Below are 19000 nucleotides of genomic sequence, written 5' to 3' on the forward strand. Positions count from 1 at the left end.
TTGCACCTGCCAGGACACGGCCAGGGCGCGATCGCCATGCCGGGCTCGTCCGGACGGGCACAGACGCGCCTCTCCTGGGCATGCCCGGACTCGCTGTTCCCGGGCACGCCTGAACCTCCCGGGCACGCCCGGTCTCGTCTTTCCCGGGCATGCCCGCTCTCGCCTTTCCAGGGCTCGCCCAGAGCGCCCGGGCACGCCCAGCCTCGACTTGCCAGGCCGCGTCCAGGACGCCCGGGCATGTCCAGACTCGCCTTTCCAGGACTCGCCCTTGACACACGGGCATGCCCGGTCTCGGTTTTCCCGGGCAAACGCCCCGGCATAAATGTGTATATATATTGCTGCCCGATAACCGGGCTTTAGGTCAGAATACCTGAGCTGTTTTGTTTCAATAAAGCAACTTGGACGAATTCCGTCTTTGGTCGCGTCAATTCTTACGACTCGCGTTGGAGCGCAGCTCCTTCATTATTATCATTATTGTTACTAGGACGTGCCCGTACGTGGGTGCCCGTTCCTTGGTGCGGCCCAGCATCTAGTCGAGACCCAGTCACCCAGGCCGATCACCCATTCCGACCCCAAATTCCTCATCGACGATAACTAAACAATATATTATATGAATCGCACCGTACATACCTCCTTCTAGATCTTGTTCTTGTCTTGATATACTCACTCAGGCTCACTCTATCACGACTGAGTCCTCCCAGCTCCTCCAAATGGCGCCCGCTACGCCTCGAATTCACATCGGCCACGCCTACGCAACAACGTGTTCTGTGATTGGCTGGCCTACCCCGCAACCTGTTCTGTGATTAGTTTGGTAAATAAATCGCCATAGCTCGGTAACTACTTCTCCGATTAATATGAAACCTTGAAAAGGCACATCCTCAGGTCCCCAGCAATATATCTGGCAAGTTTCAATTAGATCGGACCCGTGGTTGTCGAGAGAACAGCGGTCACAGACAAACACACACACACACACACACACAGACACACACACAGAGATTACTGGAATTATAGATAGACTAGGACGTGCCCGTACGTGGGTGCCCGTTCCTTGCCAAAAAAAAAAAAATGTCTTCGCCCATGCATGCATGGGCGTGCCCATGGTCCCATGGGCGTGCCCGTAAGTGCGTGATGTGACCGTACAATGAATGTATCGTCCGACGCCGCAGCTCGGATGGCGCTGCAGTTAATCGGGCCTGTATCGGCACAGTTATTATAAACGTGTACTACAATCGATCGTACCTTACAACAATCACACAGATTGCAACGTCAAATAAATGAATACGCTCTCAAATGTGCCGTCCGAGGCAGCGTCTGCTCGCCACGTTCAGCATCAGTACGTCGTCACTATGACTATCCGTAAGTCCGGAAGTGACGTCCTCATTTGACTGTCCGGAAGGTCGCATATCGCAGTTACGATGAATCGCAAATTAGTTTTAATTAGTTTTAAAACATAGTTTAACGCCAACATAGCGCCAACATAGTTTGCCAACGTGAAATAAATGAATACGCTCTCAAATGTGCCGTCCGAGGCAGAGTCTGTTCGCCACGTACGGCACACGTGATAGCTCGCTGCTCTCTGATTGGTTGAATCGTTTTTTGGACATAGCTCGGTAACTACTTCTCCGATTAATATGAAACCTTGAAAAGGCACATCCTCAGGTCACCAGCAATATACCTGGCAAGTTTCAAGTATATCGGACCCGTGGTTGTCGAGAAACAGCGGTCACAGACACACACACATACACACATACACACACACAGAGATTACTGGAATTATAGATAGACTAGGGCATGCCCGTACTATATATATATCTAAAATTATATCCCCCCCCTCTATTTACATGAAATGGTTTGGTCCATTCGCAAAGCCAAAGCGAACGGCTTGCGAGTACGGTGACAATCCCCCCCCTCTATTTACATGAAATGGTTTGGTCCAAAGCGAACGGCTTGCGAGTACGATGACAATCCCCCCCTCTATTTACATGAAATGGTTTGGTCCAAAGCAAACGGCTTGCGAGTACGGTGACAATCCCCCCCCTCTATTTACATGAAATGGTTTGGTCCAAAGCGAACGGCTTGCGGAGTTTGGTAAAGAAATCGCCATAGCGTGCACAAACGCGCAGGAAAGCGAAAGAATCGCAAATTAGTTTTAATTAGTTTGAAAACATAGTTTAACGCCAACATAGCGCCAACAGAGTTTCCCAACGTGAAATAAATGAATACGCTCTCAAATGTGCCGTCCGAGGCAGAGTCTGTTCGCCACGTTCGGCACACGTGATAGCTCGCTGCTCTCTGATTGGTTGAATCGTTTTTTGACATAGCTCGGTAACTACTTCTCCGATTAATATGAAACCTTGAAAAGGCACATCCTCGGGTCCCCAGCAATATACCTGGCAAGTTTCAAGTATATCGGACCCGTGGTTGTCGAGAAACAGCGGTCACAGACAAACAAACACACAGACACACAGACACACACACATACACACACACACACACACACAGAGATTACTGGAATTATAGATAGATTATGATGATGATGACCAAGGGGATGAATTCCGGGTTTGACCGATCGCGTTTTTTCGCTGTATTTTGCTTTTGCATTGGTCTGGAGAACTGAAAAGTGATCCCTTCCTCGACAATCAGCTGAACAGACCAGGTCGGTCTCATATGCAGCCAAAGTGAGTTTTAAAAGAAGAGAATCCAACTGTGGCGGACACGAAAAAACTGACGTGGTGACATCACCCCGCACACCGAGTGGGGGTGGGCCACGCCCGGGAGAGAGGCGTGGCCTCACGATATACACGGGGCGCGCAGCCCTGAGAGTTCAGTGTTACAGTGAGCTCTTCAATAAAGACTTACAAATTACCGCGTTGTCCGCTTCCTCCTTGTTTACAAACAGCGCGCGTAACACCGCGCTTTACAACTATAGTTTTGCATGCAGCAGATGGGAGCGACATTTTTTTCCGTGCCATCCCGACATAGAGAGTACTGGAGTACTCTCTGATTATCCACACCACTGACATTTTTGTACATTCAACACTGGTCAAAAAAAGGCTTGGCGTCATGAACGGCATCCGGCTATAAAACATTGTATTGAAGGAGCTGCGCTCCAACGCGAGACGAAAGAAGTGACGCGACCAAAGACGGAATTCGTCCGAGTTGCTTTATTGAAACAAAACAGCTCAGGTATTCTGACAAAAGCCCGTTTATCGGGCAGCAATATATACACATTTATGTCGGGAAGTTTGCCCGGCAAAAGCTATACCGGGCATGCCCGGGTGTCAAGGGCGAGCCTTGCAAAGGCGAGTCTGGACCTGCCCGGGCGTGTTTGGCTGCGGCCTGGCAAGTCGAGGCTGGGCGTGCCCGGGCGCTCTGGACGAGCACTGGAAAGGCGATAGCGGGCATGCCCGGACGCTCTGGGCGAGCCCTGGAAAGGCGATAGCGGGCATGCCCGGACGCTCTGGGCGAGCCCTGGAATGGCGATAGCGGGCATGCCCGGACGCTCTGGGCGAGCCCTGGAAAGGCGAGAACGGGCATGCCCGGGAAAGACGAGACCGGGCGTGCCCGGGAGGTTCGGGCGTGCCCGGGAACAGTGAGTCCGGGCATGCCCGGGAGAGGCGCGTCTGGCCGTGTTCTGGCCGGTGCAAGGCGATTGTGTGCATCCAGCGGTAACCGCTACACACGCCCCTCCAGAATCGACCTGCACCGGCAAGGTCAATTTAAGGGGGGTCCGGATGACCCGGCCGAAGCGACCCCTGGAGGGTCGTGGGGAGGGGTCCGACGTGGTGGTGGGTGGTCGAGCGGGGGGAACTGTGGACGGGGGGGCGGCCTCGCCGCGGAGGAAGGGCCAACCGTGGTGGTCGGTCGACGTCCATGTGCGCCGGTTTGAGGCGGTCCACAGAGATCCGGTCCGACCGGCCGCCAACGTCGACGACAAAGGACTTGTCGCCCCGTCTCAGGACCCGGAAGGGCCCGTCGTACGGCGGCCGGAGTGGCCCCCGGTGCGCGTCATGACGCACAAAGACGTACTCCGCTGTGCGAAGCGCCGGGGGGACGTAGGACTGGGGGCCACCGTGGCGGGACGTTGGCACGGGGGCAAATCGGCGGGCGGCCTCCTGGAGGTCCGAGCGCTGGTGTGCAGCGGACCAGGGACTGGTAGCGTCGGGCACGAACTCGCCCGGGACGCGGAGCGGCTGGCCGTAGATGAGCTCGGCGGCGAACGCCCGGAGGTCCTCCTTGGGGGCCGTGCGGAGGCCCAAAAGGACCCACGGCAGCCGGTCGGTCCAACCGTCGTCCTGAAGGCCGGCCATGAGTGCGGCCTTCATGGAGCGGTGAAACCGCTCGCACAACCCATTGGCTTGGGGGTGGTAGGCCGTGGTGCGGTGCAGCATGACCCCCAACGAGCGGGCGACCGCGCCCCAAAGTTCGGACGTGAACTGTGGGCCGCGGTTGGACGAGATGTCCGCCGGTGCGCCGAAGCGCGCGACCCAGGTGGCGATGAACGCCTGCGCCATGTCGGCGGTGGGGGTGGAGGTGAGGGGCACGGCCTCCAGCCACCTGGTGGTCCTGTCCACCATGGTGAGCAGGTGGGTGAACCCCCGCGATGGGGGCAGGGGACCCACCAGGTCCACGTGGACGTGGTCGAAACGCCGTGCAGGCACGGTGAAAGGTGCCAGCGGGGCCTGGGTGTGGCGGTGGACCTTGGCCCGCTGGCAGGCCGTGCAGGCGTTGGCCCAGTCGCGGACGTTCCGTCGAAGGCCGTGCCAGACGAAACGCGCCGACACCAGCTTCTGAGAAGCTTTCCGGCCCGGGTGAGAAAGGCCGTGGATGGAGGCGAAGATGCGGCGCTGCCAGGAAACGGGCACGATGGGGCGAGGCTGGCCCTGGGAGACGTCGCAGAGCAGCACGGTGCCCGCAAAGGGGATGTCGGCCAGGCGGAGGCCCGTGTCCGCCGCCCGGAGGGCCTGCACCGAGGCGTCGGTGGTCTGGTCGGCCGCCATGAGCGCGAAGTCCACGCCGAGGTGGACCGCGTTCGCGCTGGCCCGAAAAACACAGTCGGCCACAGCGTTGTCTTTGCCGGCGACGTGCCGGATGTCCGTGGTGAATTCCGACATGGCGGAGAGGCGGCGCTGCTGGCGGGCCGACCACGGCTCCGTGACTTTGGCCATTGCGTAGACCAACGGCTTGTGGTCGACGAAAGCCGTGAACGGGCGGCCCTCCAGGAGGTGTCGGAAATGGCGAACGGCCAGGAATAGACCGAGCAGCTCGCGGTCGAACGTGCTGTATTTTAACTCGTTCGGCCGGAGCTGCCGGCTGAAAAAAGCGAGTGGCTGCCAAACCCCGTCCACCCATTGTTCATGGACGGCGCCCACCGCGTAGTTGGAGGCGTCCGTAGTGAGGGCGATGGGCGCGTTGAGCACCGGGTGAGCCAGCAGCGTTGCGTCGGCGAGGGCCCGTTTTGTGCTCGCGAAGGCCGCGTCCATGGCCGCGGACCAAACGATGTCATGCTTGGCCGGCTTGCCCCGGAGGGCCTCGTAAAGGGGCCGCATGAGCTGAGCAGCGCGGGGCACGAATCGGTGATAAAAATTCACCATGCCGAGGAACTCTTGTAGGGCCTTGATGGAACGGGGACGTGGGAACGTGGTGATGGCCTCGACCTTGGTCGGCAGTGGCACGGCCCCGGTCTTGGTGATGCGGTGGCCCAAAAAGTCAACGGTCATCGTGCCGAAGTGGCATTTGGCGGGGTTGACAATTAAGCCGTGCTCGCTGAGGCGACCGAACAGTGTTCGGAGGTGGAGGAGGTGCTCGGCGCGGGACGTGCTGGCGACGAGGATGTCATCCAGATAGACGAAAAGAAATGGCAGGTCGCGCAGCACGCCGTCCATTAAGCGCTGGAACGCCTGGGCCGCGTTCTTGAGGCCAAACGGCATCCTCAAAAATTCGAACAGGCCGAACGGCGTGATGACGGCCATCTTCGGGACGTCGGCCGCCCGGACAGGTACCTGGTGATATCCCCGTATCAGGTCAATTTTGGAAAATATGACCCGTCCCGCCAAACGGGCGGAAAAGTCCTGGATGTGCGGGATCGGGTACCTGTCGGGGGTGGTAGCGTCGTTGAGGCGGCGGTAGTCGCCACACGGGCGCCATCCGCCCCCCGGCTTTGGTACGATGTGCAGTGGTGAGGCCCACGCGCTATTGGAGCGCCGCACGATGCCGAGGTGCTCCAACGCGTCGAACTCGGCCTTTGCCATGGCGAGCTTGGCCGGGTCGAGGCGGCGGGCCCTGTCGTAGACCGGCGGGCCCGTAGTGGGTATGTGGTGCTCGATCCCATGCTGCACTGCGACGGCCGGGAATTCCGCAAGCAGGCGAGCGAACTCGTTCGCCGTCGGGAGGGCGCACGCCAGTTCGGTCCGCGCGGAGCTGCTCATCGTGCACGCCAGGTAGCTGAAGGTCTCGGCGTTGACAAGGCGACGACGTTTGACGTCGACCAGCAGCCCGTGCGCGCAGAGGAAGTCGGCGCCCAGCAAAGCCATGGGGACGCAGGCGGTCACAAAGGTCCACTGAAAGCGCTGGCTGCCGAAGCAGAGGGTGACATTGCGCGGGCCGAAAGTGCGTATGGCCGAGCTATTAGCAGCGACCAAAGAGGGGCCGCAAACGGCGTCCCGCCTGTCCTGCTCGGAGGCGGGTATGACGCTCAGTTGGGCGCCGGTGTCACAAAGGAAACGCCGCCCGGACGCTTTGTCCCGAATAAAAAGCAAGTTGCCCGAGTGGCCGGCGCTCATGGCTGGGAATGAACGCCGGCCCGGCCATTTCCCGACTTGCCGAAAGTGCACGGGGGTCGGCACGTCCGAGCCTTGTGTCCGAACCTGGCGTGGTAATAACACCACGCCTGGTCAGGTGGAGGCCCCGGCCGTCGTGTCGGAAGCGGTCGGTGCGGCGTGGCAGCCGCAAGTTTCACCGGCAGTTCGGCCTCCAACCGCGCAGGGCGCTCGGGCGTCGTGGGCGTCGCCTCGGACGGCGGCAGGCTCCAGGTAGCCGCGTCGATGTGTTGGCCCGCCGAGGAGATCTTATCGGCTTCCCCGGCGAGGGCGCGGGGATCGCTTATCGACGTGCCAGCCAGGGCGAGGCGTACCGGGTGAGGCAGCTGGCGAAGGAACAACTCGCGGAACAGAAAATCCGGAGAGTGCTCACCGAGCAACGAGAGCATATGGTCCATGCGCTCGGACGGGCGCGTGTCGCCGAGCTCGGATAGGTCGAGCAGGCGCCGTGCACGTGCCGCCGGTGAGAGGGCGAAAGCGTCGAGGAGGAGCGTCTTCAGCGCGTCATACTTGTCGGCAGCCGGCGGGTGCTCGAGGAGGCTCAGGGCACGGGCCGCGGTGGCGGAACCGAGTGCTGCCACGACGTGGTGGAAGCGGGTGTCGTCCGTGGTGATGCCTCGCAGGGCGAACTGGGAGTCCGCCTGGGCGAACCAAACAGCCGCATGAGCCTCCCAGAAGGTAGGCAGTTTAAGAATCACTGCTGTGTCCATGTCGGTAGGTCACCAGTGAAGGAGCTGCGCTCCAACGCGAGTCAAAAGAAGTGACGCGACCATAGACGGAATTCGTCCGAGTTGCTTTATTGAAACAAAACAGCTCAGGTATTCTGACAAAAGCCCGTTTATCGGGCAGCAATATATATGCACATTTATGTCGGGAAGTTTGCCCGGCAAAAGCTATACCGGGCATGCCCGGGTGTCAAGGGCGAGCCTTGGAAAGGCGAGTCTGGACCTGCCCGGGCGTGTTTAGCTGCGGCCTGGCAAGTCGAGGCTGGGCGTGCCCGGGCGCTCTGGACGAGCACTGGAAAGGCGAGAGCGGGCATGCCCGGACGCTCTGGGCGAGCCCTGGAAAGGCGATAGCGGGCATGCCCGGACGTTCTGGGCGAGCCCTGGAAAGGCGACAGCGGGCATGCCCGGACGCTCTGGGCGAGCCCTGGAAAGGCGATAGCGGGCATGCCCGGACGCTCTGGGCGAGCCCTGGAAAGGCGAGAGCGGGCATGCCCGGGAAAGACGAGACCGGGCGTGCCCGGGAGGTTCGGGCGTGCCCGGGAACAGTGAGTCCGGGCATGCCCGGGAGAGGCGCGTCTGGCCGTGTTCTGGCCGGTGCAAGGCGATTGTGTGCATCCAGCGGTAACCGCTACAGTATTTTGTATTTTTCCTTTTGGTCGACCTTCTTCCTGAATCCGGCAGACAGCATCAGCCTATTATATCAGTAGAGAGTATTGTGAATTTCCAAAATAATAATATTTCTTCACAGCAAATTAAAAAAAGTCTGGAGCAATCCAGGAGCGGTCTCTTTCTTTATACATTCCCCAGGTAAAGAGGGTGAATTTTTTTTATTGAATTGAAAAAATATATACAATTTCCTGGAGGATTGCAAATATTTTGAAGCAACGGTTGCTTCTCATTTTCTTTCCCAGGAGCATTTCCGTGTTTCAAGGTGGGACCGAGACAGACGAAGTCAGCTTTTCCTCTGTGCTGCAAAAAAACTCGGGAGAGGAAGGGAATTGGACCTCCTTGTAAAGAAAAATCTGCTTCGAAAACCTGGTACATCATCGAACATCACGAAAATCTGGTACATCATCGAGCATCACGGAAATCTGGTACATCATCGAGCATCACGAGAACCTGGTGCATCATCGAGCATCACGAAAACCTGGTACATCATCGAGCATCACGAAAACCTGGTACATCATCGAACATCACGAAAATCTGGTGCATCATCGAGCATCACGGAAATCTGGTACATCATCGAGCATCACGAGAACCTGGTGCATCATCGAGCATCACGAAAACCTGGTACATCATCGAGCATCACGAAAACCTGGTACATCATCGAACATCACGAAAACCTGGTGCATCATCGAGCATCACGAAAATCTTGTACATCATCGAGCATCACGAAAACCTGGTGGATCATCGAGTATCACGAAAATCTGGTGCATCATCGAGTATCACGAAAACCTGGTACATCATCGAGCATCACGAAAATCTGGTACATCATCGAGCATCACGAAAATCTGGTGCATCATCGAGTATCACGAAAACCTGGTGCATCATCGAGCATCACGAAAACCTGGTGCATCATCGAGCATCACGAAAATCTGGTACATCATCGAGCATCACGGAAATCTGGTACATCATCGAGCATCACGGAAATCTGGTACATCATCGAGCATCACGAAAATCTGGTACATCATCGAGCATCACGAAAATCTGGTACATCATCGAGCATCACGAAAACCTGGTGCATCATCGAGCATCACGAAAACCTGGTGCATCATCGAGCATCACGAAAACCTGGTACATTATCGAGCATCACGAAAACCTGGTGCATCATCGAGCATCACGAAAACCTGGTGCATCATGGAGCATCACGAAAACCTGGTACATCATCGAGCATCACGAAAACCTGGTACATCATGGAGCATCACGAAAACCTGGTACATCATCGAGCATCACGAAAATCTGGTACATCATCGAGCATCACGAAAATCTGGTACATCATCGAGCATCACGAAAACCTGGTGCATCATCGAGCATCACGAAAACCTGGTACATCATCGAGCATCACGAAAATCTGGTACATCATCGAGCATCACGAAAACCTGGTACATCATCGAAAATCACGGAAATCTGGTACATCATCGAACATCACGGAAACCTGGTACATCATCGAACATCACGGAAATCTGGTACATCATCGAACATCACGGAAACCTGGTACATCATCGAGCATCACGAAAATCTGGTACATCATCGAACATCACGGAAATCTGGTACATCATCGTACATCACGAAAACCTGGTACATCATCGAACATCACGGAAATCTGGTACATCATCGAACATCACGGAAACCTGGTACATCATCGAGCATCACGAAAATCTGGTACATCATCGAGCATCACGAAAATCTGGTACATCATCGAGCATCACGAAAACCTGGTACATCATCGAGCATCACGAAAACCTGGTACATCATCGAGCATCACGAAAATCTGGTACATCATCGAGCATCACGAAATCTGGTACATCATCGAGCATCACGAAAATCTGGTACATCATCGAGCATCACGAAAACCTGGTACATCATCGAGCATCACGAAAACCTGGTACATCATCGAGCATCACGAAAATCTGGTACATCATCGAGCATCACGAAATCTGGTACATCATCGAGCATCACGAAAATCTGGTACATCATCGAGCATCACGAAAATCTGGTACATCATCGAGCATCACGAAAATCTGGAAAATAATCCTGAAAAACTGAGCGAGATTTCAAATCCAAAGCAATTTTGATGCGTGCTCTGCAGGAAGAAGTTGTCTTACAGTGTTACATGAAGAGTAACTCTGTAATGCATAAGCATCTGAAGCCATTCCATCCAAGGGAAGCTCGTGGTCATGGAATGGAAAGTCTTGCCAAACGTCACCGAGATCAATCGCCATCGTCGGCATGTCGGAAACAGCCATTCACAAGCGGGGTCACGCAACGCAAGCCGGCTCAATATTCAATCTTGATAAGATACCCACTCCTCCCCGAGTCTTTGGGGGTCTTAACGGTCTTTATCGTCTTTAACGGTCTTAGGGGTCATTTGGGTCGTCGGGATGTTTTGGGTCTTTTGGATCTTTGGGGTATTTTGTGTCTTCAGGGTCTTGAGGTGAGGTCTGTGGGGTCTTTTGGTCTTCAAAGGTTTTCAGGGTCCTTTGGGTCTTTTAGCTCTTCAGGTTATTTTGGGTCATCTGTGTCTTTTAAGTCTTTAAGGGTCTCCAGGGCTTTTAAGGGCCTGTCGGGGTCTTTGTGGTCTTAAAGGGTTTTCGAAAGTTTAAGCGGTCTCAGCAGTGTAAAGGAAGGGTAGAAAGGTCTATTCCAACAGTACATAATGAATAGTGTCGCGTGATTCCCCTCGGTGAAGACCGGGAAATCACAGATAGCAATGGAGCGTTCCTTCGAGGCATTGTTCAACAGTGGATTTATTATCTCCGCGCGAGAGGAATAGAGAAGAAGAAGAAGCTGAAGGCTTTTACCTGACGCGATCCTCGAGCAGTTTTCAAACCTACAAAAGGTAACTCAAAGGAAAACCGATTTACAATGTACAAAAATAACAGGTTTCTTTAACGGAACCCGAGAACAATGAAAACGCGACGCTCAAATTAATGTCCTAAATTGGGATCCCTCACACCAGACTTAAACACAGACACAGGACAGATAAATAGAAATAACAGGGCACGTGTGTGTGTGCTTAGCTTAACCACTCGTGTTCTCGTCGGGGATGGCGTCGGCCCTGTGTGCACAGTCAGGACGCGGCTCCATGCGCGCCAAAACGCCTTGGCGCCAAGAAGGCCTCGACTCGCCCTTGTTTGCTCGGCCCCGATGAAGGCCTCCTGCGCGAAGTGAACGAGTGTGCAGCCCGCTTGCTCCGCCGTGCAATGTCCTCATGAATTTGGCACGGAACGGCGATGCACCCAACATCTGTATCAGAAGGGAGAGAGGGTCGAGGGTGAAGGAAGGCTTGAGGGCAAGAGGTCGGAGTAGAGGAATCTTAAGGGCAGCAGCGAACGAGGTCCAGGCACCAAGGGATCCAAAAACGAGAGGGCAAAATGCCGGCCAGCCGTGGTTTTTACGTCCTGTCTCTTGACGTCATCGGTCCTCCCTTCCAATCAGTCCGTCGCCTCTCGACCTCTAGAATGTTCTTCCCACGTCAGTCCTTCACCACTGGCCAAGCGCTTCGTGCTCTCCTCCTCATACCATCGGTCGGTGACCAATCAGTCGCTTCTTTACACCAATCAGCGGGTCGCTCCTTGCTCCGCCCCTGGCCAATCACAAGTCCTTCCTTACTCTGGCCTTTCGTTGGTGTGATCTCCCCATCAAACCACCTCGACCAATCCGACGTGAGGTGGGCATGGCCTCAGCCTGCATGAGCAATGTTTTATCGCCATGTTGGCACAATGCATGGGCGCTTCCTGCCTGCACTTCTGCTGAGTTTTATTGTGTGGAGAAATTAATTGGTATGTGTGGTGCTATTGGGCCTGCCGAGTGTCTATTGGTGTCGTGCCATAAGGGACAATGGATAAATCACAAGGTCTCACATACAGGGGAATTAGCATAATCCCTGCGATAATTAGCACAAGGCCATCCTCGTATGACCATATATATACGAGCTTAAACCGACATCCGGGCTAAAGAGGTCTTCTACTTATTACAAGGGGTGGTTCTTCTTCACGACAGTCGGACCATGATACCTACACAGATCTACCTGATCTATATATCACTCTAGCCCTATATTCATAACAACAGACATATGCCATTAATAGACAGGATGCAACAGACGTTCAAACAGTACGTAATTAATAGATATTTAGTCACACGGCTTGATGGACTGCTTGTGTTTTTTTCGGTTTGTTCTATATTTTAAGAAGAAGACGTTTTGGTCACAATTATGTACCATATAAAATACAATGTCAGTATGTTTGTTTGTACAGATGTCTACCTCTTCAAAAGGGAAGGTTTTACAGGCCAATCTTTCAACACAAATGTGTGGTCACTATGGTCTATTTTGAGGATTCGGTATGCTATTTGCCAATTATTTGGAAATTAATTATTTTATTATTATTAGCCCCCGTTGGGCTTATGGATTTGGCCGTGTTATGGATTATGGATTAGTCTGAAGCGGGGGCTTATGGATTTGGCCGTGTCCGTGCATCCGCAACCATATCTCTGGATATGTATGGACCGATTTGGTCCTATTTGGCACAAAGACAAGTCATGACATATGCACATCATTTTGTTTCGTGATGCGATCAAAGATGGCCGGCTGGTGGCCATTCTCGTTGTAAAAAAACCCGATGTTGAACACGTCCTCAACCATTTCTTGGACATGTGTTTGCCAATCTTGTTGAAACTTAGCAAACAGATAAGGAATGATGGGTTACATAGGCACGTCATTTTGTTTCGAGATCAGATCCAAGATGGCCGTTTGGTGGCTTTTTTGTTACTTCAACCTATCCCCATCCATTTATCGGACATGCATGGACCCATTTTTTTCAAACTTGGCACAAACCAATGCATGAGTATAGATATGCAGAAGAGTTTTTGTCAGATGGCCGACTGGCAGCCTTTAACTCCGCACAGCAAAATTACTAAACCACGGCGGAGCCAGTGACATTTTATGTCCTTTCACCTCCTCCACCGAAGGTGGATATGTTTATATTTTCACCCATGTCTGTTTGTCTGTCAACAAGATATATCAAGATGTTGTGGACGGATTGGGACGAAATTTGGCAGATAGGAAGTGTATATGGCACGGACAAAATGATTAGATTTTGGTGAAGATGCGGATTTGGATCCGGCCACTAGAATTTTAAAGTGAATCTTCACCATTGCGAGACAGGGCCAAAAACGACATATAGTGTGATATTTATAAACGTTGTGGACGAGTTATGACTAAACGTGGTGGATGAGTTGGTTCGGTGACAAGAACATAGTCAGGTTCACTATGTTAACAAATATAATTTCGTTCAAAATTTTGGGATTAGCAAACCTGTACATTTTTGGAATCATCAGAGCATGGAGAATCCGAAAATCAATGTTGGCATTTGCAGACACCTTCATGGCCGCCATTTTGGATTTTCAATATGGCCGCCATAAAATACATATTTTGCGCGATCTCGGCTTCTAGTCAACCTGGAAACTTAATTAAATATGCCAATCCTATGTTTTCTGGGTCAAGGAATCCAATAAAGGCCTCAAAATAGTGCTCATGATTATAGAAAAGCAACAAACAAAGGTAATTGTACTAGGTCTACACCCTTCAGGAATATGCGTTTACAGATCTTCATCACTGTCCTGAGTGTCATTTTCGCAAAGGTGTCTAAGCAAATGCCAACATTAATTTTTGGAATCCTCATGCTCTGAATATTCCAAAAATGTATAGTTTTGCTAATCTCCGAAAAATATTGAAGGAAAAAACATAGTGAACCTGACTAACAAGCCGCTTAGCTTAAGTTTGAGGTCCGAATCTCGGCCCGACCTGGTCGTGGGATACAAAATGTAAAATGTTCAGCATGGCGGAGGTATGCTCTCTCACAAGTGCTGTTTTAGTTTCCACAGTTAACGAGGAATCAACGAGCTTATTTAAAGATCGGTTCATTTGAATCATTGTAATAATAGTTCTCTCTTTCGGTCACTCGTTTCTCGGATCCTCATGACGTCATCGCACGAACCAGCATCGCCCTCTTCCTCTTCGACCTCCTCTGCTGGGCGGAGCCTGCAAAGCTCGATGGAATAACCGAAACGGAGTGCGAGTGGATTAACATCGGGAAGTCATGTGCACAACTGTACAAGCACCACGTGACCTCCTCCCCTTTTCGCTGCTTCGCAACAAAGCACGTGATTTGATCCCAGTAAAAATCATAAACCCCCATACCCATTAGGGTTCCTGTAATTCAGGTCGAATGTATTATTTATAATGTATTAAACAGCTGGTGTGTTTAATGTCCAATTCCATTGGAATCTCGGTTGGCAAGCCGGGTTTTACGCACGGGACGCGGCTCTGACGCACAGTGGAAATGACGTCATTTCGCTAATCTGTCATCCTGTTTTTCTTCACATGATAAATCCTATATTTCTCTCAAGATAAACAAAATATATACATCACACCAGGATTGTTTAATACCAGGATATCAATGAAGATGCATAGCTGCAATGGAGGCGCCGAAAGATCGGACATTTCGATGGAATTTTCGATTTTCGCGAATCGTCGCCGGTCAATCATAGATGCGATTGTCGTGGAAAAGAGCGTTTTTAAACTTCTTACGTTATCGCTTCTCGGCCTTTTGGCTAAGATCAAGTGTAGTATCTGTTCTTATCAGTTTAATAGCTGATATGTTCCGCAATGCGGGACTAGTCTATTAAATGGATTTTTGGTATCGGGAGTTGGATTAGGGGCTTGCTCCGTCCGCTCCACGTATCGACCCGGTATTGCAGTACCTCCGGGAACGGTGCACCCCCTTTGGGGGGACCTGGAAAACAAAGAAAAGATCATAAAGGAGAAACCTCAAGATTTGCTTTTACAACTGGCGGCCTTCGCAAGGCGGCCATCTTGGATTTTGACGTGGCGACCCAATTTTCAATAGCGTTCTTCCTTGTGCCTAGATACACCCACACACCAGATTAGAAGTTGGTACTTCGCTTATTTTTCGAGATATTCCGCTCACAAGGTTCAGACATACATGGCGGCGGTCAACTTGGATTTTGACGTGGGTTGCACCCACACACCAAATTTGAATGCGGTCCTTCGCTTACGCACGTACGCATACCCGCCCGCACGGAAGGAGGGGAAAACCATAATCCCCCTTTCGCTCCGCGGTGCGACGGGGGACAAAAAGGGACAAATTTCATTGATTGTAAAAAGGCTCACGGGACACCCAGAATGTTCTACACCAATAAAGAGGCACTTGCAGGATGGTCCAGACTCGAGAAGTATGCACACTCACCTCTCATCCTGACCCAACTACAAAGTTTCACAGGTAATGCGATTCATCAGTGTGCTTTCCCTCTGATAGACGTTGAACGGGCATCCTGTCCGCCGACATTAATTGCTGGACATTAAAGACACCCACGGTGTCCTCCACGAAGACAACGCGAGCACCCTGGCCATATTCCACATTCCTGCCCCAACCTACAGGGAGCATCAGCAGCACAGGCACAACCCCCCGGGCAATGACGCAACTCGCAGCCTTGTGAGACTGTGCACACAAAAGAAGAAACAACACCCGTGCTGAGATATTCTAAATAAGCAAAGAAATTACAGATTTCCATTTCTTCCTTTGTACCTCCACCACCAAAGGTGAATGGACGTTATGGTCTCACCTCTGTCTCTACACAGGATATCTGAAAAATTTGTGGACGGATTCGGACAATTTGGTGTGCAGGGTGGGCATGTGCTGAGGAAGAAATGATTCGATTTTGGTGAATATCCTGATCCAGATACTACAATTTTTAATGATTCTTCACCATTGGGTGATTGGACCATAAACGATATTTAACCAGGATGTCTCAAAAAATTATGGATGGATTTGGACGAAACTTGGTGGACAGGTTGGGTTTGTGACAAGGACGAATTGATTCGATTTTGGTGAAAATTCATTCAGATACGAGAATTTTTTTTTAATATGATTCTCACCATTAAGACACAAGGCCAGAAACGATATTTCAAAAAGTTGTGGATGAGCTGGGTAGGTGACAAGAACAAGCCGATTCGATTTTGGTTTAAGTCCAGAACGTAAACTGTTCAGCCTGGTGGAGGTATGCTCTCTACCTAGTGTGCCGGCCTAGTTTTAGTGAGTGAACCAGATTGAACCAGCTGTTCAACGGCCGGCCACAACCACAAGGTCGCATTTAGTCGTTGTTCCATGGTCTGCAGCTTAGCGACCGTGATCGGGGTTGTTCCCTCATCGCGGCTACGTGCCGTCGGCATCTCCCTCATATTGCAGCTGGTGTCGAGAAACTGAATGTGCAAGACGCACGCCTAGTGGTCAGACGCAGTGGGTATGTGTTGGCCTTCTTATAAAAGTCGGGAACTTGGGCCAGGACCAGCCACGCCGCCGCCCATTTGGGGGGAACAGCAGGACGGCAGATGCGCTTTGCCACCACACCCAGTGGCGTAGTGATGGTTTGTGCCACTCGGGGCGGATGTCAAAAATATCACCCCCTGCAGGCACTGACATAGCCAGAAATTCCTATTGAGGGGCCATATGAAAGAGCTTAAGCTTCCCCAGTGGGCTCAGCAGCAGAGCCCTGGAACCTGTTAAAAATGAGAATAGGTTTAGATATGATCTCCTGAGATGATCCGGCTAATTAACTACAAATAATCCGGAAGAATTCCTGTTTCTAAACGCGTGCCATGTTAAGGTGTATAGAGCAGGTTAATAGGTCTTTCCATGACATGGTATTCCTATTACAAAATAAACAAGAAAGAGCAATCAGAGTTTGCAAACCCTCACCAGGATGTATTTTCAGTGGTTTTTAAAGCTTTTGTGTTAAAACAAATATGGCGGACGAACCACGTGACCGATGACGTCATCATATTTTTTTTCTCCACCAGTTTATGCCGACATGGCCCTCAAGAAATTTCATCTTGATAGCATGAAGTTTTGTACTTGTCGAATTATGACGTCATAATGGAGGCACCTATGACATCATTAACATATTTTATTCCCCATGGAGAGTTCTTTACAATGAGCCATGTCTCAATTTTTTATATTCAGCGTTTTCGGAGATATGGCGGTGCAACGTTTTTCGATTTTTCCAAGATGGCGGCCGAACCACGTGATCTATGACGTCATAATTATCATTAAAAAATTCCACAGATGGAGATGCACTTATGGTCAAAATTTCCTGTCAACCCGACCAAGGGTTGCAGAGAAAAATCATATTTATTCTGTGCGGACAAACAAACAAAGACAAACGGACTCAAATGCAATACACTCTCCTCAGGCGAGACAACAAACAACAACATGCATTTTAAAGGCCATTTTCCCTGCTAGAGCGGGGGTTAGCCTTGCGGTCCCCATGACAATATTCTCCATTTTGCCCTATTTTCTGCATCTCCCCTTGTTAACCCCCTTGCCCGCATTTCTTCTTCGACCATCTTTAGCCAAGTCTTTCTCGGTCTTCCCCATCCTCTACTTCCTTCTACATTCATTTCCATCACTCTTTTCAACCAGTCACTTTCATCCTTCCTCAACACATGAACAAACCATCTCAACCTGTTTCTCTTCACAGCATCCATCACAGGCTCTATTCCCATCATCTTTCGCAATTCATCATTTGTCTTCCTCTCTCTCAACGATACTCCGCACATCCGTCGAACCATTCGCAGGTTACATCCTGCGAATTACATCCACTCTCCTCAGGCAAGAGTAATAACAAAAACAATGATAACATTGTAACAAGGCATTTATTAATAGTAATAATATTAACAACAATAATAATATTCGTACCATTTGTCAATAATAAAATGAATGTATAATTCCCACCCTGGTCCAAGCATACCTGGGCTTGGCAAAAGGTAAACTCGTGCTGAAGCAGTAGAGCAGGCAGGTATGGTACAAGGCCGTTAACAAAAACTACATCAAACATGCATACAGCATGGTGTGGTATTTGTATTTATATGGCCTAAAGACTCGAGCGGTGAGACAGAGCAGCAGAGGAAGGAAAGGAAGTTAAAGAACTCACTTGACATGTGATCCTGGCCTCCGCTGATTGGGACATACACCGTGAGATATCTAGATTTGATCGACGTAATTACGACGTAATTACATAACAAATGTCCAACAGTTACACCCCTCCATCCCTGGAGCCAATGGGCGATCTTCATGTTACAGAGTGCATATTAAACCTCACTTGCAACGGTACCAGCCCTATGGGCAGGGCTTCAATTGGAAGGTCCAAATGAAAAGGCAAAATATCAGAAATTGAAGGCTTTTTATTTTATTTTAAACGATTCATATAAACATCCGTTAAATCATATCACACGCAAATCATAAAAATCTAAACAGTACATGGCGCACATTTTGAAAAAAAGATTGAATTCTGCAAAACGGAAGCGGCCGCTACACGTCTTTCTCAGTCGCACGTTTATGTGTGAAGAGTGCGCGCCGAATCTGTAACACAGAAGCGGCCGCTACACCTGTTTCTCAGTCACTTTGCACACGCTGCCATGTTACTTCGGAGCCGCACGTTTATATAGGAAGAGTTCGTCAGAAGTCGATCTACTCTCTCCTGGTACGTAGAATAAACAGTATTTGTAGAATTTCAACAAAAGCCACATCACTGTTCATATCGGTAAATATTATTCCATCGTGTTTGGAAAAACTAGAAAATTGGAAAACTTGGAAAAACAATATAGCCTATTTTACTCCCAGGGGTCCCAGGAATACCCACCCAAAATATCGTTGCGAT

The 19000-nt window shown here is 51.1% G+C and overlaps 1 non-coding gene across 1 annotated transcript; it reads left to right on the forward strand.

Annotated features, from left to right (window-relative positions):
- The first annotated feature begins 14855 nt into the window (after positions 1-14855).
- LOC144891878 (U2 spliceosomal RNA) lies at positions 14856-15047 on the forward strand. Its single transcript, XR_013623289.1, has one exon. It is a non-coding gene; the product is annotated as a U2 spliceosomal RNA (small nuclear RNA).
- The last annotated feature ends 3953 nt before the right edge of the window (positions 15048-19000 follow it).

This window comes from Myxine glutinosa, chromosome 4 (assembly GCF_964187855.1).
Source record: "Myxine glutinosa chromosome 4, kmMyxGlut1.1, whole genome shotgun sequence".
In the NCBI taxonomy this organism is placed as follows: Eukaryota; Metazoa; Chordata; class Myxini; order Myxiniformes; family Myxinidae; genus Myxine; species Myxine glutinosa.